Source organism: Sminthopsis crassicaudata, chromosome 4, assembly GCF_048593235.1.
Source record: "Sminthopsis crassicaudata isolate SCR6 chromosome 4, ASM4859323v1, whole genome shotgun sequence".
NCBI classification, from domain to species: Eukaryota; Metazoa; Chordata; class Mammalia; order Dasyuromorphia; family Dasyuridae; genus Sminthopsis; species Sminthopsis crassicaudata.
The window spans coordinates 20,752,440-20,777,430 of record NC_133620.1 but is presented as its reverse complement, the minus strand read 5'-3'; positions in this window follow the sequence as shown (position 1 = coordinate 20,777,430).

Sequence of the window (24,991 nt, the reverse complement as noted above, 5' to 3'; positions counted from 1 at the left end):
TTTATTTTTAATTTACTCATTATTTATTTATCATTAAACTTTTTATTTTCAAAACATATGCATAGATGATTTTCAACGTTCATCCTTGCAAAACCTTGTGCCCAAATTTTTTCCCTCTCTTCCCCCCCTCCCTTCCCTAGAGGCAAGTAATCCAATATGTGATAAACCTGTACATACATATTTCCACAATGATGCTGCAAAAAGAAATCAGGTCAAAAAGAAAAAAAAAATGAGAAAGAAAACTAAATACAAGTAAATGACAAAAAAAGGTGAAAATGCTATGTAGTGATCTACACTCAGTCCCCACAGATTTTCTCTCTGGCTACACATGACTCTCTTCATCACAAAACATTGGAACTGGTCTAAATCACCTTGCAGTCAAAGAGCCACGTCTATCAGAATTGATCATTGTATAATCTTGCTGTTGCTGTGTACAATGTTCTCCTGGTTCTTATTCACTTCACTCAGCATCAGTTCATGTGTCTCCAGGCCTTTCTGAAATCATCCTGCTGATTGTTTCTTATAGAACAATAATATTTATAACATTGATATATCATAACTTATTCAGCCATTCTTTAACTGATGGGCACCTATTCAATTTCCAGTTCATGGACACTACAAAAAGAGCTACAAACACTTTTTGCTCATGTGGGACCTTTCCCCTTTTTATGATCTCTTTGGGATATGAGACCAGTAGTAACACTGCTGGGTAAAGGGTATGCACAGTTTCATAGCCCAAAAGGGGCATAGTTCCAAATTGCTCTCCAGAATGGTTGGATCAGTTCACAACTCCATCAACAATGTATCAGTGTCCAATTTTCCCACATTTTCTCCAACATTTCTCATTATCTTTTCCTGTCATCTTAGACAATCTTAGAGGTGTGTAGTGATATCTCAGAGTTGTCTTAATTTGCATTTCTCTGATCAACAGTGATTTAGAGCATTTTTTCATATGACTTAAAATGGTTTTAATTTCTTTATCTGAAAATTGTCTGTTCATATCCTTTGACCATTTATCAATTAGAGAATGGCTTAAATTTTTAAAAATTTGAGTCTCTATATATTTTAGAAATGAGACCTTTATCAGAACCCTTGGATGTAAACTTTCTTTCCCCCAGTTTATTGCTTCCATTTTAATCTTATCTGCATTGGTTTTGTTTGTATAAAATCTTTTTAACTTAATATAATCAAAATTAGTATAATAAATTTTAGAGCTGGACAGTTTCTTAGCAACCATTGTGTCTACCCTTTCTCATTTTACAAATTAGGAAACTGAAATATTAATTAGTCTTTAATCACTCAATAAACATTTATTAAACATCTAACACGTACCTTAGTAAGTGGGGAATTTATATTACAAAGATAAAAGCTGGACATCTCCTGCCCTCAGTAAGCTTATATTCTACAAAAAGCAAATACAAGGTAATTTTTGAGGGGAGGGAGATATTAGTATCTGGGGGGGGTAACTCATTCAGGAAATGATGTTTCTACTTTGAACTTTGACGGAAGCAAAGAATTGTAAAAGGAAAAGTGATCCAAGACAGAGTGAGATATGACAAGTAGCAGAGATTTTGGCTGGCCATAAAACTCCCTTCTAGCCTGGATATTTTATATTCCCAAAATTTGATTAGGCCAACAGATAATTCAGACAAGGGGCACTAGGAAAATTAGAAGAAGGAGTGCTCTTTTTTAGAGGAATCTGGGAAGGCTTCACTCACCAAGATGGCATAGAGGAGAGCCCTGTCTTGGCAATGAGTTCTACCTCTATCATTTCATCCTGGACCTCTGTTTCTCCACCTGGTAAGATGAAGTGGTCCCAGATCAAAGGAACCATCTCTTCTTTTATTAAAATGAAAGCCAGCTGGGCGGCACAGTGGTTAGAGCCTTAGATAATTATTATTAGACTGTGTGAAGTCACTTCACCCTGAGGCAAACAGGCCTCAGTTTCTTCATGTAAAATGAGCTGGAGAAGAAATAACAAGGCACTCCAGTATCTTTGCCAAGAAAACCCCAAAAGGTTCAGGAAGAGTCAAATTCACAACTGAACAACAAGCTCCCAAAGGTAAGGACTGTTTTGCTTTTTTAAATTTTTTTTTTATTTTATACCCCAGTTTATGGAACATGATAAGTGCTTGATAAATGCTTTTGCATTCACTTATTTATTTGCTATCCGACATTCTTTATTCCTTTGTTGCTAGGTTAGTTCATTTGTTTGCTTTTTCATTCACTATGAAATGCAAAAAAGGGGAATAACATGAAATAAGACGAGAAAAGGTAGATTGGAGGCTTCACTATCAGCTGAGGAGTTTGTATTTGGGATTTAACCTGAGGTTACAGGAATCTATGGAAGGGAGAGACAGCATGAAGCTAGGGGTTGGGGGGGGTCTTCCACTGGTCTCTGTGTGACATTAGGCAAGTTGTCTCTGGCCCTGGTTGTTGCCTTGGCTATAAAATAAGGTGCCTGATCTAGAAGCCGCCTAAGGGCCCCTCCAGCTCTGAACTCTAGGGGTGTTGGGCTGGATGTGGCCAGCCTCATGTCTTGGGCAAGTTCTCATGGGAGCTGTATGAAAGGTGGACTGCGGAGGGAGAGGAGGAGAGCCCGTGAGCCCAGTTAGGAGGACAGACCATCATTAGCCTCCCCAATCTGAACCTAATTTACTGAACCCTAGCAAAGTTAGGAGATGGGAGGGCCCAGCTCAGAGGGAAATGGGAGGGAAAATGGTCCTCAGGTTTGTGATTGGAATTCGATGGAAGATCAGCTGCTAGCCCAGAGGAGGTCCCCGTTTGCCTGGTCCTGTGGAATCACCAGAGGGCCTCCAGCCTATGGAAGGCCAGGACGTTCTCTGCTCTCCAATGATGAGGTGTCTGTCCAAATGTACTCCATGTTGCTCTTGAAGCCCAAATCTATTCCAGATGTGGCGAGGGAGCTCTCTCATCCCCTCCCATCAAACCGGAGCCAAGTCCTGGCGCTCAGGCTGGGCCCCATGACCTTCAGGTGTCCTGAAGCTAATGGGGGGGGTCGGAAGCTGCTAAATGGTGTAGGGCCCCACTCCTCCCTTGCCTCTGCTGAACCTGAGTATCATTAAGGGGAAATCCCAGCTTCCCCTTTGGAGAGCCAGTGGTTAAGACTTCTTAGGACTCCATGATTAGCTTCCTGAGGGCTCCTGGAAAAGGGCATGGTGAAGATTTAGACTTTCTGAAACCCCCTCCTGCTCTTCCTCTTACAGCAGCCCAGATTAATAGCTGGAAGGTACCCTCCAAGCAGTAGGTTGTCGCTTTTCCTTGTATCCCCACACATAACATGGCACCTGGCAAATAGTAAGTGCTTAATAAATGCTTATAGATTTTTAGGGCTGGGAGGGACCACATCTAGCACAAACCTTTCATTTTATGATAAGACTAAAGCCCAGAGAGTTGCCAGATTAGTTCAAAGGTATATAGGCAGTGAGCCAGGTCATTTGATGCTGAATCATCACTCTTCCTACTGAGCCTCATTGCTTTTCCTATTCACCTTGAGTGATACCTTTAAATCTGGGGCTCAGCTTTATACCTCAGGTTCTCCACGCTATTATGAGCAAAGTATTTGATGAAGCCTCCTATTTAACCTAAACAAGAGGAGAGATGTAGAGCAGCTATTAGTGTATCTGACTTGATTCAGAACCAGATGAATGGATAAACCCAAAGAGTAGTCCCTAATAATTCCATGAAGATGAACTGATAAACGTTTTAAAAACAAGCTCTCAGAAAAAAAATAAGTGTGCAAAACCCACTGTGGGTTATTATTTTCTCCATCACTTTTAAAAGACTAGACGTTCAACAAACCCATAAATGAAGTCTCAGTTTGCTCATTACAAATACTCACACTGAAAAATTAACAATTGACTTGAGCTGGCTCTTGTACTCCCCGGGTTCCATGTCAATTTGGAAGTGGGTCTTTGGTGGAGGGTCCTAGAGATCTTTGCTTGGTATTAAACTTGCCTCTTTTTATTTGAATGAAAATTTAATGACAAACTTATCAGATTTGTGGATGACAAAAATCCTAACGATCTAGCTGGATGACATGGTCAAGAATTATTAACTAATCCAATGGCAGATTCTTGAATTAAGTACTACTACATATTGTGAAAACAAGGACACCAGTTTGGAAGCTATTACAATAGTCCAAGAGAGAGTTAATGAGGGCCACGACTAGAATGGTGATAATAGAAATAGAGGGAAGAATGGAGGAGACATGGAGAAGAAAAAACAATGTGAAGTGGCGGCTAGTCAATTTAATTTGAACAAGGATCTATCAAATCCCTATCATGGGTCAGACACTGTTGTAGGTTCTAAGTAGACAGAACAAAACTAGGATTTTCCATTTTTTGGGGGGGGTAGGGAGACAAACAACATTTTCAGAAGTGAGTGTGACATCATGGTTAAACGTTAACTTGACTTTAAAGGAGAAACCACCAGACACAGATTTTTGGAGAGGTAATGATGGGAGTTAAGTTGGATTACAGATTGAGATTTTTAAATGCAAGTAAATCCTTTTAGTTTAAGAGACCTATTAGTCTTTCTTATTTTGGGAATTAATGAATCAATGAAATGAACCAAAAAACCAAAACAATCAATAAGCATTTCTTAAGCACCTCAAAATTCCAGATGTTATTCTAAGTGGTTCCTGATCTCAAGAACTGACTTGTCATAGAGAAGACAAAAGGTTCATGTGAAGAATTATATATGAAGTATATGCAAAAATGAAATATACACAGAATACATGTAATATATGCAAAATGAAAATATACAAAAATATATGCAAAGTAAATTTCAATCAGATTGCTTCATTCTTTGACATTGTGATATCTTTTGTTTGCACATCACTTATATTCATCCCTGAATCCTTCCTTCTGTCCCTTCCAGAGAGCCATCCTTTATAATGAAAGAAAAAGAATATAAAGAAAAGAAAAAAATAAAAACACCAACAAAATCAATTAACACATTGGAAAAATCTGTCAGTAAATATTCCACACTTGTGCTCTACAAAGGAGCTGAGTTTTCTCAATTTGTTTAAAATTTAATAATTTTAAAATATTCTATTTTGATTGTTTTATTGTTATTGATTTTTCCCCTGTTTACATTGTTGTAATTATTAATGCATGTTACTTGCCTGGTTACTTTCCTTTTTATTCATGCAAATTATTCCATGTTTCTCCATACTCCTCCCTTTCATTGTTTCCTAGAGAACAATCTCCCATTACATTCACGTTCTACAATTTTTTTTAATAGCTGTTCTCCAACCAGTGGATATTTACTTTGTTTTTCTGCTATCCCAAAAGTTCTGCTATGGCTACTTTGGTATATATGGAGTCTCCTGAAAACCAATTGATATTCTTTGGGATATATATTAACAATGGAATTTCTCGGTCAAAGATTATAGAAATATTAATTCCCTGATTTGACAGTTCCAAATTGCTTTCCAGAATGATTACATCAAAATACAACTGTATCAACAGTATACCAGTGTGCCTGGTTTTCCACAGCTCCTCCAATATTGCCCATTCCCACCTTTTGTCATCTTGATGCATTTCTCAGATAAAAATAGACACAGAGCTGTTTTTCATTTTCTTATGTTAGTGATTTTTGAGTATTTTTTCATGGGGTTGTTCTTCCCTTCTCTAGTCTAAGCAATGAATTTCGTAAACAGGCCTCACGTATGATGACCTCAAGGTCTTATCCTGATTGTCCTCCTCTATACATCTTCCAGTTTATTAAATGTTTCCTAAAACATGGCGCCAAGAACTAAACTCAATAATTTCTCACGTCTGACAAGTTCCCACAGCAATAAAAACCATTGTTTCCCTAATCGTGGACACTGGGCTTCCATTAGTGTGGCCAAAATTATATCGGTTATTTTGACTGCCATAGAATACTGTTGAATCACATTGAGCCCATACAACTTCATCTTTTCCAGAAGAAAAGCTAGAGTGACTTTGTCAAATGTTTTGCCAAAAGCTAGGTATCCCATCTCTACAGCATTCCTTTGAATTCTCAGTTTAGAAATCCTATAAAAAAGAAATTATATTTGTCTTGAATGACTTGTTTGTGGTGAAGCCATGCTGATTTTGTGATCATTACTTCCTTTTCTAGATGTTTACTAACTATCCCTTTGTTAATGAACTCCAGAATTTGTGAAGAATTTAAATTAAGTTCATTGGTTTATAATTTATAGACTTAGTCCTCTTTCCTTCACTAAAAATCAAGTCTATTTGCCTTTCTTTAGTCCTGTGGCACCTCTCCTATTTTCCATAATCTTTCACTGTTCCAGGAATCATTTTCCAATTCTTTTAGAATTTTTCTTCTTCCAAAAGAATTGGAAGATGCATTCTTCTTTAAAATATTTAAAAACTATTTTTCACATTAAAATTATGATTATGATCATTTCACATTAAAAAATTGTTACAAATTCTCTTCCCTTCTCCTAGCTCTCTTCAACCCACTGAGAAAAAGCAATATATCAATTATACATGTGAAATCATGCAAAATGTATTTCCATATTACATACATTCTATATCACAAGCAAGAAAATGAAAAAAATAATGATTCAATCTGTATTCTGACTTTTTCAATTCTCTTCCTGGATATGGTTAATATTTTTCATCTTCAGTCCTTTGAAATTGTCTTAAATCATTGTAATGATCAGAGTAGTTAAGTCTTTCACAGTTGATGTCATTACAGTATGACTATTACTTATACAATGATTTTCTGATTCTGCTTTTTTCATATAGATTGTATTAATTCACATAGATCTTCCAAGGTTTTTTTTTGAAAGAATCCTGCTCATTGTATCTCATAGTACTATAGTACTCCATCACAATCAAATGTCTCAAATGTCAATCATTCCCAATCGATGGGTATTTTCTCAATTTCTAATTCTTTGCCACCACCAAAAGAGCTACTAGAAATATTTTTGTACACACAGGTCTTTCCCCCTTTCTTTGAATTCTTTGGAATATAGACCTAGTAGTGATATTGTTGGATCCGAGGATATGCATAGTTTTATAGCCCTTTGGACATAATTCCAATCTATTTTCTGGAATAGTTGGACCAGTTTATAATTCCTTTAAGAGTTTATTAGTGAACTATTCCCTCATCTTTTCCAACATTTGTCATTTATGTGAGGTGTGAGGTGATCTCTCAGAGTTATTTTAATTTGCATTTCTCTAATAAATAGTAATCTAGAGCATTTTTTCATATGACTATAGAGAGCATTGATTTCTTCTTTTAAAAACTGCCTATTCATATTCTTTGACCATTTATCAAAGTGAATAACTTTTATATTTTAGTAATTTGATTCTGCTTTCTATATACCTTTGAGAAATACCTTTATCAAAACTTGCTAAATGTTTTTGCTTATTGTATCTTTTAGCAGAATATAGTTTTTCTGATTATCTCTTTTAATTAGATCTATTTTTGCTTTTGCTTTGAGATCATGATTGCTACTCTTGTCTAATTTACTTTGGTTGGGCATGGTCGAGTGTGCTTCAGCCTCTTATTTTAACTCTATGTCTGTCTATGTCTGTTTCAAGTGTATCTCTTGTAAACAAAATATTGTTGAATTTTGGTTTATAATTCATTCTGCTATCTGCTTCCATTTTAAAGGTGAGCTCATCCCCTTAACATTCACAGTTATGATTACTGTTTCTCTCCATCCATTTTTCTTCTGTTTATCCTTCTTTCTCCTTCCCTTGTTTAACCCTGTCCCTCCTCTGGAATTGATTTTGTTTCTTATCATGGCCTTTTCAATCCACCTTCTCTTATCAACCAACCCCATCCTCCCATCTTTCATAGCTCTTATCCCCTTTCCTTCCTATTTCCCCATTGGGTGAGATAGATCTCTCTATCCAATAAAATGTGTACACACATTCTTCCCTCTTAGAACAAATTCTGATTTGTGAAGTGCAAAAGCATTGTTTCCTTCCCTGTCCATTTTCCCATCTGCCTCTTGTCAATACTATCCCACCAATAAAACCTTAAAAGTCTCTCATCTCCATCTCTCTCCATATCTCTGTCTCTGTCTCTTGTTTCTCTGTCTCTGTCAGTTTCTGTTTCGGTCTTTCTGTCTCTGTCTCTGTCTCTTTTTCTCTTGGTATTTCTCACAAAACTTAGCTAATTTTGGTCTTTTGCCCTCCTTTTGGGCCTGTCTTGCTTTTATTCTTTCTCCATTACCCATCTTTCCTTCTGGACATGTCTTTTAAAGCCTTGAGCTGGTTGGTAATTTTTCCTGTGTTCCTTTATGATTTTTTTTTTTTTTTTTTAAGAAACACCACATTTCCTCCTTATCAGAATTGTTTCCGTTTGTGTCTTCAGAAATTCATCCTTGAGAGCTTCTATTCTTCCTGGAATAAATTGTTCTTGTAGGACTTTTAGTCATAGGAGCTGAACTGTCCACCCTTTGGAATATCTCTCAAAATCTGGGGTGCATGTCAGATTCCTCCAGATTTTTTTCTCCTTTGCTGCAAATTCTATGGAGTGTCCCCAAAGTTTTCATCATTTCTATTTCAGCAAGTTCTCTTTTTTTTTAAGAAGGAGAATTAGGTCCAGAATGCTGTTTTGCCTCATTGCTTCTTCCTCCTTTTGAAGGATGAAATTATCATTAAGGCAAGCCAAGAAATGATTATCCTGCTCTGCTTTTGGCAGAAACACCACAGCAGATGTTTGGCTAATTGAATCCCCCCTCCCGACTTTGTCCATGCCAGGTTCAGGATCTGCTTTCTGAGCCCCTTATCTATTTCCTTTCTCTGTCCAGGTTGTCTGTAGCATGAATGCCAATGACAATATTGGTTCTGTTTTTACCTCTGTTGATCTTTACTCAGATACTCTTCCATATGCTTCTCCCCAATTCCCGAATTTTGTCAGATGCTTAGTGATATTTGTCCTGTCCCTCCTCCATAAGCCTATCTTGTTCCAATCATATGTCCCATCCTACCAACCACAGCTAACATTTACAAAGCACTTCAAGGTTTGCAAGGTGCCTTCTGGCTCATTCGATTCCATAATAAACCTCAAAGGGAAGTGCTGTTACTATTTTTATATTACAGATTAAGAAACTGAGGCTTTGAGAGTTGTAATAGTAATATAATCAGAGACAGGATTTGAAATCATGACTTCATTACTGACTCTCACTACCTAACATATGACTAACTGGCTGCCAAGATCTAGTGGATCAAATGTACTCATGGATTCAAATGACCGGGACATCTTGCTTGAGTAGGGGAAGCCCAAGGGTATTGCATAGTCCCAGTCAATCACCATTATTCAGATGAAGAAACTAGGAGCCAGGAGGAAAAGTGCCTCATCTAAGACTGCTCAGGTAGTAGGTGAGTCCTCTGGTTGCAGAATCTTTCCATTGCTGCTCTTTCTATTGTGTCATAAATCAAGTGTCGTCCCCCGATGAGGATTTTGCACTGGCATCGACACCTCCCTATTTGTTGTTGCTATTGCTCAATAATTTCAGTCGTGTCTGACTCTTTATGATCCTATTTGGGGTTTTCTTGGCAGAGAGATGGAAAGGGATTGCCATTTCCTTCTCCACTCATTTTACAGTTGAGGAAATGAGTTAAATGACTTGTTCTGAGTCACATAGCTGGGAAGTGTTTGAGGCCAGATTTGAACTAAGGTCAGAACCTATGTTCTAGCCACTAAACCACAATAGGTGGCAATTGGGTGCTTGTCCAGGATGTTTTGAGGGAAATTTACAAAACACTTTCTTTTTGTATTCATGTTATGGCTTTACATTGGGGGGATTCTTGTACAGATACATGTTGGATTAGACTTTGGCATCCTCAGCTTTTTAAAATATTTTGATAACAATATTTCAATAAATTTGACTCCTTTTGTAATATTGTATATTTTATTTTATGTATTTAAAAACATGATTTTGGAGAAGGGTTTCTTAGGTCTCTGCAGATGGCTGGAAAAATCCAAGACCCCCAAAAGGTTAAGATTTTTTGAAACAGGAGGTCCCTGGGATCCCTTCTAGGTCCAGGAGCTTGTGATTTGGTAACAGCTTGAATTGGGGTGACAGACCAAGTAGATGTGCCAAAAAAGAGAGAGGCAGTGTGACATACTGGAAAAAAAAGGTTGGATTTGGAGTCAGATGAGGTGGGTGCTAATTCCATGTCTAACCCCTGGATGATCTCATTCTTTACTCTGGCCTCAGTTTACTCTTCTGTAAAATGGGGAGAGGGTTGGACCAGATCATCCCTTAGGACCCTTACAGTTCTACATGGATGATTTTAATGATCCCCAAGGACTGGGGTATTTGCAAAGCTTCTGAGTGACATGGCTGATTGGCTTTTCAATGGCTTGGAGAAACATCCTCCCCAACAGCCTTCCTCTCCCCTACCTTTGGGCTTCAGAGGCTTATAATTTAAAAAGCCCCTTTGACGCCAGCCATGCCCAGGAACTTCCTTTAGGGATAGAAATTGGGAGCCCCCATCAGCATTTAGAGCTTTGTTTCCTAATGAAGCCCTAATAAGGGTCTGGCCGTGCTGAGGTTAGCTGTTTTTTCACCCCTAGCTTCAACCTAATAGCTTACACATGTTTGATTTTCCTCCCCCCCTCCTCTGCTGGGTACAGCTGAGCTCCAGGCTTCTCCCCTCTGGAGAGCTCCTACCAGCCCCCTCCACTCCGCCCTTCCCCAGGTTGCTTTCTTCCAGTTCCTCATGGCTGAGGGGCCATTTTTCATCCTTAGAAAGTAGCATAATCCTTGGATTCTGGGTCACTGAAAATCCAACTGGAGAAGGGATTGAAACCTTCACAGGAGACATGACAGGAAGTCAATAGGTAGGGCTGGGGCTCATGAGATGATAGAATCTTCACCCCCCAACTTACAAGGGAGAAAAGTGAGCCCCTCAGAAATTAAGTCATTTGCTTACAGATTCAAGAATCACAGAATCAGAATTTAAAGATGGAAGGGACTTCTCTGACAATTAAAACCAACCTATACTCAAAAGAAATCTCCACTATAACCTACCAAAATGATTTATTTTTTTTCATTTCGCACACATTTAAAGGGAAAAACCTTTTATAAGCATCATGTCTAACTAAGCAGAGAATGTATCATGTTTGAAAATGTGTGCCTCATTCTGCATCTTAAGACTGTCCCCACTCTGCCAGGAGAGAGGCAGCCATGTTCCTCATCAGCCTGGTCATCATATTGTTTCTTTTTCTTTTACAATATTGTTATCTGGTGACTTGTTATGGTTCTAAGTACTTCTTTCATTATCGATTCATAGTCTTCCCATGTTGCTCTGAAAACATCCCTTTCTACATTTCTTACAATAATATTCTATCATACCCATAAACCATAGCTTTTTCAGCCATTTCCCAATTTCCCTCTTTAATTTCCATTTCTTTGCAACCCCAAAACTTGCTGCTATAAATATTTTGTAATTATAGACTCTTAAATATCTTTGACATGATATCACTGGGTCAAAGGGTACACAGATTAGTAACTTTTCTTTTGGAAGAGAGTTCCAAATTGCTCTGCACAATGGTTGTACCATTTCTTAGCACCAATAACTGTAGATTGACATGCTCATTTTCCCATCACCCCACCAAAATCTTCCATTTTCTTTTTTTTTCCCTTAGGCTCAAGTGGAGACTCTCTCTACCATGCTCCTGAAATCTCTTGATCTTGGAAGCTCCCTTTGGCCCTAGAATTCATGTATTGAAAATGTCTCCTCTTGCAATGAGAGGATCCAGTTCAGTTCCAATTGATCAGTGATGAACAGAACCAGCTACACCCAGCAAAAGAACACTGGGAAACGAGTGTGGACTGCTTGCATTTTTGTTTTACTTCCCAGGCTATTTTTATCTTTCTAAATCTGATTTTTCTTGTGCAACAAGAGAACTGTATAAATATGTACATATATATTGTATTTAACATATACTTTAACATGTTTAACATGTATGAGACTGCCTGCCATCTAGGGGAGGGAGTGGAAGGAAGGAGGGGAAAAGTTGGAACAGAAGTAATTTCAAGGGACAATATTGAAAAATTACCCAGGCATATGTTCTGTCAATAAAAAACTATAATAATAAAAAAGAAAATGTCTTCTCTTTAGTCTTATCTTCTTGGATCATTCTTCCTAGAATCTCCATTGAAGGAGGATGCATAGATTAGCCATGTTTCATGCCTTTCCAAGCTATAGTCAGGATTTTTTGAAACTATGCTCGTATGGGGTCATCCTTTCTGAACTCTCCTTTTTAGCTTCTGTCTATGTCTCCTTGAGAAAAGGGGCTGCCCATCTAGGGGAGGGGGGGAGGGAAGGAGGGGAAAATTCTGAACAGAAGGGAGTGCAAAAGATAATGTTGTAAAAAATTACCCATGCATATGTACTGTCAAAAATGTTATAATTATAAAATTAATAAAAAAAAGAATAGGAGGAGCCCCCCAAGAAATCTTTGGATTCCTTGTCACAAAAGATATACAGAACTGCATCAAAACATTCATTTTTCAAAGACAGTTTCAAGGTAGCCAAAAGAAAAAAAAAAGAGAGAGAAAAGGCGCTGCCTTTATTTCTGCTGGATTTGTATTCTCAGCGTTTGACGTATAGCATATGCTTAATAAATGCCTTGGAGCTAGGTGGCACAGTGCATAGAGCACAGGGCCTGGAGTAAAAAAAAACAAAAACAAAAAAAAAAACAACAGACTCTGACTCAGTTTCCTCATCTGTAAAATGAATTGGAAAAGGAAATGGCAAAACCACTCCAGTATCTCAGCCAAGAAAAAGGGAAAAAAGGATTTTCAGTTGGATATAACTGAAAACGATTCAATAACAATGAATGTTTCTTTTTTTTTTTTTGAAAAAATTTTTTATTAAAGCTCAATAAATGTTTCTTGATGGATTTGTTTCTGACAAGTGATTGCTCCGACTCTGTACAAAGCTCTCCAGAGAAAGGAAGCCTGCTGCTTCTTAAGGAAGGTGTTTTTACTCTGGGACAGCTCTCCCTATATGGAAGTTCTCAAAATTTAGCCTCAACTCTTTCCAACTTCCTACATTGCTGCTCTTTCTGAAACCTTGGCCCAAACAGAACAGCTCCATCTCCATATTCTTGAAGACAGCCATCAGCTCTTGTATTCCTCTTCTTCAGGCCAAACATGCCCAAATCTTAAAAAAAATTTTTTTTGGTCAGGCAGTTAGGGTTAAGTGACTTGCTCAAAGTCACACAGCTAGAACATGTCCGGCATCTGAGGTTTGAACTCCTGACTTCAGCGCCAGTGCTCCTTCCCTGTGCCTTCTAGCTGCCCCATGCCCATATTTTTAAACTGATCTTTGTATGACCTATTTTTGAGGTTCTTCCCCAACCTGATGGCCCTTTTCTGGACATTCTCCATCTTTTCCAAATCCTTTTTAAGCTATGTCACGCAGAACTGAAAGAATAAAGCACTCCAGAACCAAGTATTGTGGGGCTCTCACGTTCCCACTCCTGGAAGTCATTCCTCTCATGCAGTTAATACAAGATCACTTTATCTTTCTCAACTGCTCTATCACAAATGGGGACACTGAGGCTACACTGAGGCTAAGTCTCAGAACCCCACAATTTCAAAGTTGAAAGGATCCTTAGAAGTCACTCAACCCAACCTGCCCCTCAGTGGGAATGACCATTCTAATATCTTTGACAATAGTAACAACAACAAAAATAATAAGAGTGAACATTTATGAAGCACTTTAAGACTTGCAAAGCACTTTAGAAATTCTGTCTCATTTAGTCCTTAGAAGAACCCCATGAAGTAGGTGCTATTATTATGCCCATTTTACACACGAGAAAGCTGTGGCTCCAAGATGTTAAATGACTTATTGCCCAGCTAGCAAAGGTCTGAGGCAAGATTTAAACTTGTTTTCCTGAACCCTCGGCCAGAACTCTCTACCATACCATCTAATTTTATCTAGTTTTTACTCTAAGGCCTTTAGTGACCTCCCTCTGGAGTCCATTCCTCTTTTGGACAACTACAATTACTAGAGACCTTTTTTTATCCTTTGTATTTTTTCCATAAATTCCCTTGATATTCTTTTTTTTTTGTTGAAGTTTTAGTATTTTTTTATTATAGCTTTTTATTTACAAGATGTATGCATGGGTGATTTTTCAGCATTGACAATTGCAAAACTTTTTGCTCCAACTTTTCCCCTCCTTCCCCCCACCCCCTCTCCCAGATGGCAGGTTGACCAATACATGTTACATATGTTAAAGTATAAGTTAAATACAATATATATATATGTCCATATAGTTATTTTGCTGTACAAAAGGAATCAGACTTTGAAACAGTGTACAATTAGCCTGTGAAGGAAATCAAAAATGCAGGCAGACAAAATTAGAGGGATTGGGAATTCTATGTAGTGGTTCATAGGCATCTCCCAGAGTTCTTTCCCTGGGTGTCGCTGGTTCAGTTCACTACTGTTCTATTGGAACTGATTTGGTTCATCTCATTGTTGAAGAGGGCCACGCCCATCAGAATTGATCATCATATAGAATTGTTGTTGAAGTATATAATGATCTCCTGGTCCTGCTCATTTCACTCAACATCAGTTCATGTAAGTCTTTCCAGGCCTCCCTGAAATCTCCTGCTGATCCTTTCTTATAAAACAATAATATTCCATAGCATTCATATACCACAATTTATTCAGCCATTCTCCGATGGGCATCCACTCAGTTTCCAGTTTCTGGCCACCACAAAGAGGGCTGCCACAAACATTCTTGCACATACAGGTGCTAGGAACCTTTTTAAAATGTAAATCCTCAACCTCTCCTGTCTTCCATCATTGTTTCCAGTTTTGAACAAGTCTAACGAGAGCAAGTTTAGTGAATGAAAAAGCACACATTGAGCCCTTACTATTTTCCAAGCACTGTCTAAACTCTAGATCATTGCACACAAAAATATATGTCAGACAGTTCCTGTTCTCAAGGAGCTTACAATCTAATCAGGAGAGATCACAGGAAAGAGGAGAGTTTGCTTGCAGAGTGGATGGCAAGGCCCACAAGTCCTTAGAGACCAGTGGCACTGAAGCAAATAGAAATTGTACTGAGTATGGGATCCCACAGTATAGTTGTGGAGATCCATGACAAAGGGTGCTGGGGTGGAGAATACTACTGGACATGCTTCTCAATGCAACTCCCTAACTCTTTTGATGAGTAAATGCTGCTCTTTGTGTGGACATACAGTTGTATTGTCAGGGTTCCAGGTGCCAGGCTGGTGTCTGGAGGGCATAGTGTCAGGGTAAGGCCTCATGGTTCCATTTTATTGGGATTATTGTAAATTATGACTTCCAAACCAGTAAAGGAGTGTGAGCCCATGACTGCTGGAAGGGAGAAGGAGACCCAAGGGTCAGAGTGGAACAGATGCTTTAGGTTCCCAAGAGTAGAGAAGGAAGAGGAATGAGGCCAGCATCCAAGCCGGCGTGGGAAAAGAGAAAGAATTGTTGGGAGGAAGGTTGGGGAAAGGGAAATTCTGGTCAGATCTTGGCTGAGGATTGGGGCAGTGTTTTTTGCCTGATCTGTTCTGACTTCCAATGCCAGGGGATCAGAGAAGCTCCTCAAAAACACTGAATTTTATACACATACATGTATGTATGCATCTATATAGTTTATATGTGTATTCATTTATACATATATAAATATGTACATATAAACATATATACTTTATATATAAAATTCATATATGTAAATAACTATATACAAAATTGTGTACATATAAATATATACACTTCATATATATAAATAAATATATACAAAATATGTACATATAAATATATACACTTCATATATATAAATAAATATATACAAAATATGTACATGTAAATATATACACTTCATATATATATAAATCATATATATAAATAAATATGTACAAAAATATGTACATATAAATATATACACTTAATATATATAAATAAATATATACAAAATATGTATATATGAATATACATACTTCATATATATAAATATATACAAAATATGTACATGTAAATATATACACTTAATATATATATAAATAAATATATACAAAATATGTACATGTAAATATATACACTTAATATATATATATAAATAAATATATACAAAATATGTACATGTAAATATATACACTTAATATATATAAATAAATATATACAAAATATGTACATGTAAATATATACACTTAATATATATATATAAATAAATATATACAAAATATGTACATATAAATATACACACTTCATATATATAAATAAATATATACAAAAATATGTATATATGAATATACATACTTCATATATAAATAAATATATACAAAATATGTACATGTAAATATATACACTTAATATATATATATAAATAAATATATACAAAATATGTACATGTAAATATATACACTTAATATATATATAAATAAATATATACAAAATATGTACATGTAAATATATACACTTAATATGTATATAAATAAATATATACAAAATATGTACATGTAAATATATACACTTAATATATATATATATAAATAAATATATACAAAATATGTACATATAAATATACACACGTTATATATATAAATAAATATATACAAAAATATGTACATATAAATATACATACTTCATATATATATAAGTTCATATATATAAATAAATATATGCTATATATAAATATATACACTTCATATATATAAATAAATATATAAAAATATATATATATATAAATATATATATATATATATAATGAATTGACCCTTGAAAACCCAGTATCTAATCATAAAAACAATACTGAAGAGGAAATAGTAACTTAACTGTAAAATTATGGTCATGCCAAATGATCCCTTTATGAGGGACAAATACTTCCTTTGAGTGAGTCAGAAGGGAGAAACACCTCTCCCTTTGGGCCTAAGGTGGCAATTGTTTAAATAATTGAGCGCCTGGGACAGTTGGAAATTCGAAGGAAGCGAGCCCTGAGAGGCAGTCACTCTGGGGGAGATAAAGAAATCTGTCTCCCCTCCTTCTTTCTCACTTGCCTAGAAGGAGACAGCACAATTAGAGTTAGATTGAGAAGGTTTGAGGAGTAATAGGTAAGGAGGCAGAGAAAAATATCTAACCAAACATGGATACAGAGAATCAGTGACTGGAAGGAGAAAGCATCTTTGGTGAGAGCTTTCTTTGATGAGCGGGAGCAGAAGAGTGAGCTGGTGTTGCACTCAATAGAGAGCCAGGCCTTTCAGCTGAGAATTGAGATGTGGAAAGGAGTAGATTCCAGGTCCTTGGCAGAGAGGTTGTATCTGGGAGGGAGATTTGTGGGGTTCTAATAGAAGAGAAGCTCATTAAGGCTCCATGGTTCTGGGACTGTGAATCACTTTGGCCACATGTATTACCTATTTGTGTACTTCACTATTAGTGTAATACAAGTTTGCGCTAAGTCTCAAATCTCAGATTTATGGGAGGGAGTTTTTATTTAGCATTTTACTATGTCATGAACTGCACTAGTCTCATATTTTTGCCAAGACCTAATTGTGTCTATTGGCTTATTTTGGAATAAGAACACCGGTGGGGGCTCGCAGGCTGTGGTTGTGAGAATAATCATGCACATGGTCCCTACAGTGTGGGGGAGCAGAGAGAGCCAGAAGTGAGCGCTATATCTATCTGAGGTGCAGAGAGTGTTTGCTTTGTTCATGGTCATTATCAGACCTATAATTGATACCACACATCTCTCATCTCCATGTCTAACACTCCAGATCCTGCAAATGATGTCTATGTGGCTTTCTAAGCCTCCTTCATCCTCATCCTCCTGACCCCTTAAATTTTGTCTTTATCCTGCCTAAAATGTGATACACAGACCAGAATCTTTAGATGTTGTTTCCCTAGGCCAGGACATCGTGGGCCATCTCCTCCCTCATTCTGCTCACTCTGCCTCCATCAATGTAGCTCAGAATCACAGTGTTTTATTTTTTCTCTGCCCTGCTATCTGTTTTTTATTGAGCTTGCATGAAATTCCATGAAAATTCTCAGACCTTTTCCATATTATCAGTTTTCTCTCTCACCTGGTACTTTGGCCGTGAATTTTTGGAAGCAAGAAAGTGTAAGATTTCACATTTATTCCTGTTAAATTTAATCTTTGCTTTGGGGGTTGCAGAACTGTTCACAAAATTCCACCTATGGCCTCCAAGTTCAATATTCTTTCCAAGCCCACGCAGGTGGATGTTGAATGGAGTCCAGAACTGAAAAGAAAGACAATAGGCTTGCCTGTATTTGCAATATTGCTCAAATGATTCTTGAAATCTCATCTTTTTCAAAAAGTTAGATTTTTAAAACATTTAAATCTTTTTAAAGGATATTATTGTTGTTTTTATATTACATACACTTCTGAAAGCATTCCTTTTCCTATTATCAAACTTTTAATTTTTAAAAATTTTAATACTTAATTTTTATTCAATTTAAAATTCAATTAATTAATTAATTGCTTAATTTTTAATAGACCTACTAAGTGTCAAGCTGTCTGTGAATTGCTGGAAATATATATACAAAGAATGAAATAGACTCTACTCTTAAGGAGATTACATTCTATCAAGGGACATAACATGTACCTTTCTAAGATCTATCTATCTATCTATCTATCTATCTATCTATCTATCTATCTATCTACCTACCTATCCTTAGAAAGGTACATAATACTGTTCTGTCATCCAGAAGAAAGAAGAAGCAGGTCAAAAAAGCACGACCTTCTTTGTTGTGGTACAATAGATGGAAGACACTACTTTTCTGTGAAAGGAGATGAATTTGAAGAAGAGACAAAATCCTTCAGAAGACCATTTTTTTCTATTTGTCATTTTTTATTAATAACATTACTATTACATTGCTACTAATTGATCTTCAGGAATGTCCTGAACATGAAATTGGGTAGCCTAAATTTCCAGCTTTAATTCTGACAGTTCTAGGAGCTTAATTCAGGGTTGGTCCTTCCTCTTTCCTTCCTTCCTTCCTTCCTTCCTTCCTTCCTTCCTTCCTTCCTTCCTTCCTTCCTTCCTTCCTTCCTTCCTTCCTTCCTTCCTTCCTTCCTTCCTTCCTTCCTTCCTTCCTTCCTTCCTTCCTTCCTTCTTTCCTTCCTTCCTTCCTTCCTTCCAGAAGACCATTTTTTAATAGTCTTAATAGTTTGATCCACTACTCCTGTTCTGGTTAGAATGTCAGTTCTTAGCCATGCCCTTTCTTGCTAGATCTAAGTCCATCCAACTCTGTCTTTTTGATGGGTGGAGGCAAAATTGTGCTTTCTCCATTGCAATTTCAGCCACATCTGAAGCTCAATGGAAGTATTCTTCCTTTCCCGAGGGGCATACCAATTTTGAATCAAATTCTACTCTATTAACTCCAAGAAATTGCCTTGCCAATCCATTTGCCTGATTCCTTGGGAATTACTATTTTGATTGTAGTCAAATGGAGCGTCTTAATGCCCTTCCTATTCCATTCCAAATAGTAAGAGTGGGAGCCAGTGGTTAATTTTGACAGTAGCGTGGATAGCTAAGGATACAGACTCCTGAAAGAACATCATTTTGGCAGCTGTGGAAAAGTGAATGATGGCAGGAGGGAGACCCCTTAGCAGGGCGTTCCAGTAGACCAAATGAGAGATTACAAAAGCCTCTAATAAGTGGCAGAATTGGGAGCAGAAAGAAGAGAACAGATGCAAGAGATATTGCTGATGTAGAATCTTTGGCTCTGGAGCCTCCTTTGTACCAAATAAATTACAAATCCACTCTTGACTGTGTCTGCAATTACATTCTGTACTTCTAACACTTCCCATCTCTGAAAAGAGAGGTGGGAAGTCTGCATCATCATCAGTTTTCCAGAGTTATCTTTTGCCATTATAACACTAATGAATATGGCGGATACAGGTAGCTGCCACTGTGAAGGGTACCTTTGACTCTAATGTTACTGACCTCTCCTCCCTCCTGCCTTTGTCTTCAGAGATTTAAGCAACTACACACTGTTAACAATTGGCTCATTTTTTAGTCAAGGCACAATAAAATGGGGGCTCAGGTTTGCATGGACTTTGCCTCTACTGATTTATACAGTGTCTAGTAAATTTTAAAAAAGGAACAATCACAAAAACTCAGAGCCCCAGTTGGGGAAATTCCCAAAATTTAGGCAGAGGGTTTTATAAGCTATATTTATCTCTAGATCACCTCTGACCTCTCGGTTAAGGAAAAAATTCGGTTACTGGAAACATTTGGGTCAAGTATTGGTGTCATTTTATAGATAGTTAATTGGAGGAAAAGTAGAGGAACGAGCAGATCTTTTCTTGGAACTTCCTTTAGTCCTTGGAGAGATGGATACAACCAGTGAATTCAGATTGAGCCTATTGCTGAAAGATGCCTGGAGGGGAGATAGCCTTTTAAAATCATATTTCTCTACTTCTCCTTTCTCTTTTTTCCTATTGTCTTTGTGCTGCTGATTATTTTTGGTTTAACTAAGGAAATCCCATTTTCTTCTCTATTTCTGCCTTTGTCTTTGTCTATCTCTATCCTTCTCTTTCTTTCCGTCTTATCTTTCTCTGTATCCTTTTGTCTGTCTCTGTCTCTGTGTCTCTCTTTGACTCTGACTCTCTGTGTCTCTTTTTTTCTCTGTCTCAGTATGCCGGTGTCTCTTTGTCTCTATGATTTTGGATGTGTGTGTATCTCTCTGTCTCTGTCTCTCTGTGTCTCTTTGTTTCTCTCTGACTGTCTTTCTGTCTCTGTCTCTATCTTTCTCTCTCTGTCCGTCTCTCTCGTGTCCCCATCTCTCTTTCTGACTCTCTCCTATCTTTTTCTTCTCTCTCTCTGTGTCTGATTGTCTCTCAGTATCTATTTCTCTGTATGTCTTTGCCTCTCTCTCTCTCTCTCTCTCTCTCTCTCTCTCTCTCTCTCTCTCTTTCTCTCTCTCTCTCTCTCTCTCTCTCTCTTTTTCACCCTCTCTCCTCTCTCTTTTCCTCCCTCTCTCCTTCTCTTCCTTCCTCTCTCTCTCCCTCTCTGTCTCTTTCTCTACCTCCATTTCCTTCCCCTTCTCTCTCTCCTCCCTCTCTCCCCCACTCCTTAGCATCTGTTCTTGTGGTTATTGATGACTTTTCTTTCTCCTTTTGAGAAGTGCCCCTTCATATCCTTTGACCCTTTTGTAATGAGAAATGGTTCCCTCTGAAATCCAGCCACAAACACTTACTAGTGGTGTGACCCGGGCAAGTGACTTACCTGCTCCATGTCCCAGTACACAATCTCTGCACTGGATACTAAGGTAAAATATGGCAAAGACTCTGACCTCAGGAGCTGGCAATCACTTGGAGGGGATATGGAATATGTATGGATGACCACATCTAATCTCAGATGGAGACCTGGGAAAGGCCCTTAGACATCATCTAGTCCTTCTCTTTAGAGGAATGAACTGAAACTGCAGTAGTTAAGGGGGCCTTGCCAAGGTCACACAGGTGGCCAGTCAGGATTCACACCCAGGGCTTCTGACTAACTCAAACACCTTTTCTACTTATTGCGCTGTGTGGAGTCCCTTGATATGAAGTCAGTAGGGTAACGAGGGGAGCAATGGGCCAAAGAACCGAAGAAAACTTTAAAGAGAAAGAATGTACCCTGAGCTTTATGGGTAGTGAGGGGCAGGGCAGGGGCAGGAGTGGGGGGCCCCATCAGCACTCCATCTCTCCTTCACATGCCGAGTTCCAAGTTCTGACACTCTGGGACCAAACTAGCCACCTCCACTTAAAAAAAAAATCTGGCCCTAATTTTGTTTCTCCAATTAAGGAAACCAACTATTGAAACAAAACTAATAAGCTCTGAGCCTTCTCTCTGCCTGGCTGCTTTTGCCCTGGGACAACATTTTATAGACGACTTATGGCTCCTGACGCTGCCCCCATTCCCCAGCCCCCATTCTGGGAGTTTATAATGGAAACACTGACAAGCTTAGCCCCACTCTGGCCATAATGGAGCCCACAAGTGGCTAATTACCTCAGCTGGTCTTGGGTGGGAGACAAGAGGAAGGGGGTTTCTTCAGAGTCACACGTTGAGTGTCTGAAAGTGATGGTGCTGACAGAGAGCCATTTTATGTCATTTTTATAAAGGTTGCGTCTTGCAGGGCTTTTAATAATGACCCGTATGTTGCCAACAAAACCCACTAGGCGGAAATAGCACAAAAATTCTATTCAAAAGAACTATAGAATAGAGAAACTATGAGTTCAACTATTAAAACACACGGGACTTTTGTGGGAGGGAAAGTATGAAATACTCTTTATAGAAAAACATGTAGCACTGATCAGTAATGTAGTATTAAAGACAACATATGGTTATGAACTTGGGGCATTGAAGGATGGACCTGGTCTCCACAGAACCAAGGAAGGTAGGAAGAGGGATTGATTTTGGGGGAAAGATAATGAGTTTAATTTGGACATACTGAGATTGAGATGAAAGAAAAATAGGTAAACTAAGAAGCTGCCATACATTGCTCTTTATTCTTCTCCACCTTCATGACTCCATCCCAGGTGAGTTCCTTTTTAGCCCATCCCCTTCGTTTTTTCAGATCTACCCGATTCCCAGTAGTGATCTCCCTGGTAACGGTTGCTTAGTGTCAAGGTCTTTAATCATGAACCCTTTGAGGACATAGATTCCCATTTTGTCTTCATATTCCCATCACCTAGCCACATCAATGCTTGTTGATTGCCCCTTAAGGCCTAGAATCTGGTATCTGTCTCTAATCTTGAACAGAGTTTGTTTGAAAAAAATGGAGAGATAAATGAAAGAAGACATTGCCCATATAATGACGATGATAATGGACGCTAGTATTTCTGTAGGACTCTGAGATTTGCAAAGTGCATTATACAGGTTGACTTGATACATTTTAAGAGGCAATGTGGACTAGCTCAAAGAGAATTTGAATTTCCTTTGGGAAGACCCAGATTTATGGCCTTCCTATGTTCCTTACTAAGCTATAAATGTCTTTGAGTCTTTCTGAGCCTGAGTCTCTCTTTTTTTCTTTTGTCATATGGGGATAACATCACCTATACTGGACCTCACACGGATGTGAGATGGATGGGCAAGGATAATTTGTAAACCTTGAAAAGCTATACACACCAGCTGATGTTTTTCCTTTTTATTTATTTTAAACTTCTCCTCAATGTCTTCTTTTTCTTCTGCATCTCAGGCCTACTTGCTCCCCTCTTAGGCCTGCTCTGTTTTGTTCCATCCTTAGTCATGTATCATTGACCTTGCACCTATAAATTCCTCTTACAATCCTATATTTACAGCCCCATATTCCAGGCATCCAGCCTGAAGTACCCCATGAGGAGACTTGTAAAACCTTTTAAGGTCCTTTTATAAGTTCATCTTATTGACACGTATAACAGCAAAACAGATCTGGCCACTCGGGGGTGGGGCTGCTTCTGGGTGTTTCTTATGAATAACAGAGGGATGGTACCACTTAAAGAGCTTCAGTTCGTGGGATTCTCTTGATCTGAATTTTTTTTCATGGGGAAAGAGAGGAAGCGGAGTCTTTCCTGTAGCTACAGGCTTCATAACAAAGGCTTGGGCCCTCTCAGATAGACTCACAGGGAGGGAGCACAAGGGGGCATTTAATGATGTCCTAAATCCCGCCTGCTCCAAGCATCCATGAAGACAATATTAGATAATAGAAAGAAGACTGGATGAGGATTCAGGAAGACTGGGCTCTTGACTCTGCCATTGGCTTGGGTTTGGATGGGACTAAACTTCCAGGGTTTAGTTACCTGGTTTATAAAATGATAGCCATGGTGGGCATTATAATCTGTAGGGTTCTTTATAGTTCTGATTATTTTAAGTTATTAAAACGTTTTTTAAATAGTAGGGCTTGTAGGTAGCTAAAGGGTAGGGAAAGCTTGATCTGGAGTTGGGAAAGTCTGAGTTCAGACCCTTATTGACTGTGACCCTGGGAAATTCATTTCACCTCTTTGCCTCAGTTTCCTCATCTGTAAATTGGGGATAATATACCTACCTCCCAGGATTGTTATGAGGATCAAATGAGATATAAAACCTCAAAAATATATAGAACATAGTGCTTGAGTTGCCTGTAGTTGAAAGGAACTAGTGATTCTAATAGACAGAAGGAAGGCGAGAGGAAAGACATAGAGATAGGAGATGGAGTGTCATGTATGAAGAACATCAAGGAGACCAGAATGACCATATCATAGTGTGCTCGTAGGGGATAGAATGTAAGAGAATTGAGATCAGGCGATAAAGAGCTTTAAATATCTAACAGAAAGAATTAATAATTTATACTGGGAATAAGAGAGAGCCATTAGGAGAGGGTGATATGGTCAGATATACCCCTAGGAAAAAAAACACTGTCAGCTGATGGGAATTAGTCCAATGAACAGGCTACTGTGATAGCCCAGGAGAGAGGCAATAAAGGACCAAATGAGAGTCATATGAGTGGAGAGAAGGGGACATCTATGAGAGAGACTGAAAGAAATTATAGGCCTTAGTGACCAATGATCTATGAGGGTCAGGGGAGAGAATGTAGTCACAAATGATGCTGAGGTGGAGAACTTAGGTAATTGGAAGGATGTCGGCACCCTTAATAATCATAAGGGAGTTTGAAAAGGGGGAAACTTGTTCGAGAAGATAATGAGAGGGTTTTTTGTTGTATTTGAGATGCCTATCTTGAAATATTTTAAGGTCAAAGACTATTTCAGTTGATCAACCCACAACTATTTATTTAGGCTTTCTCTGTGCCAAATATTGTGTTAAGTCCTGAGCATACAGAGAGAGGTCAAAACAGCTGACCCTCAAGGAGCTCCCAATTAAATGAGTGTGAAATATTAGATAAAAATAGATATGTACATAAAAGATATATACAAGTTAAATTGGAGGCAGTCTTAGAGAAAAGACTCTAGTCTACATGGGGACCATGAAAAACTTCTTACAGGAGGTGGAAATATTTTTGGTCTTAGTACACAGAGCACAATATTGGGCACAGAGTAGGTGCTT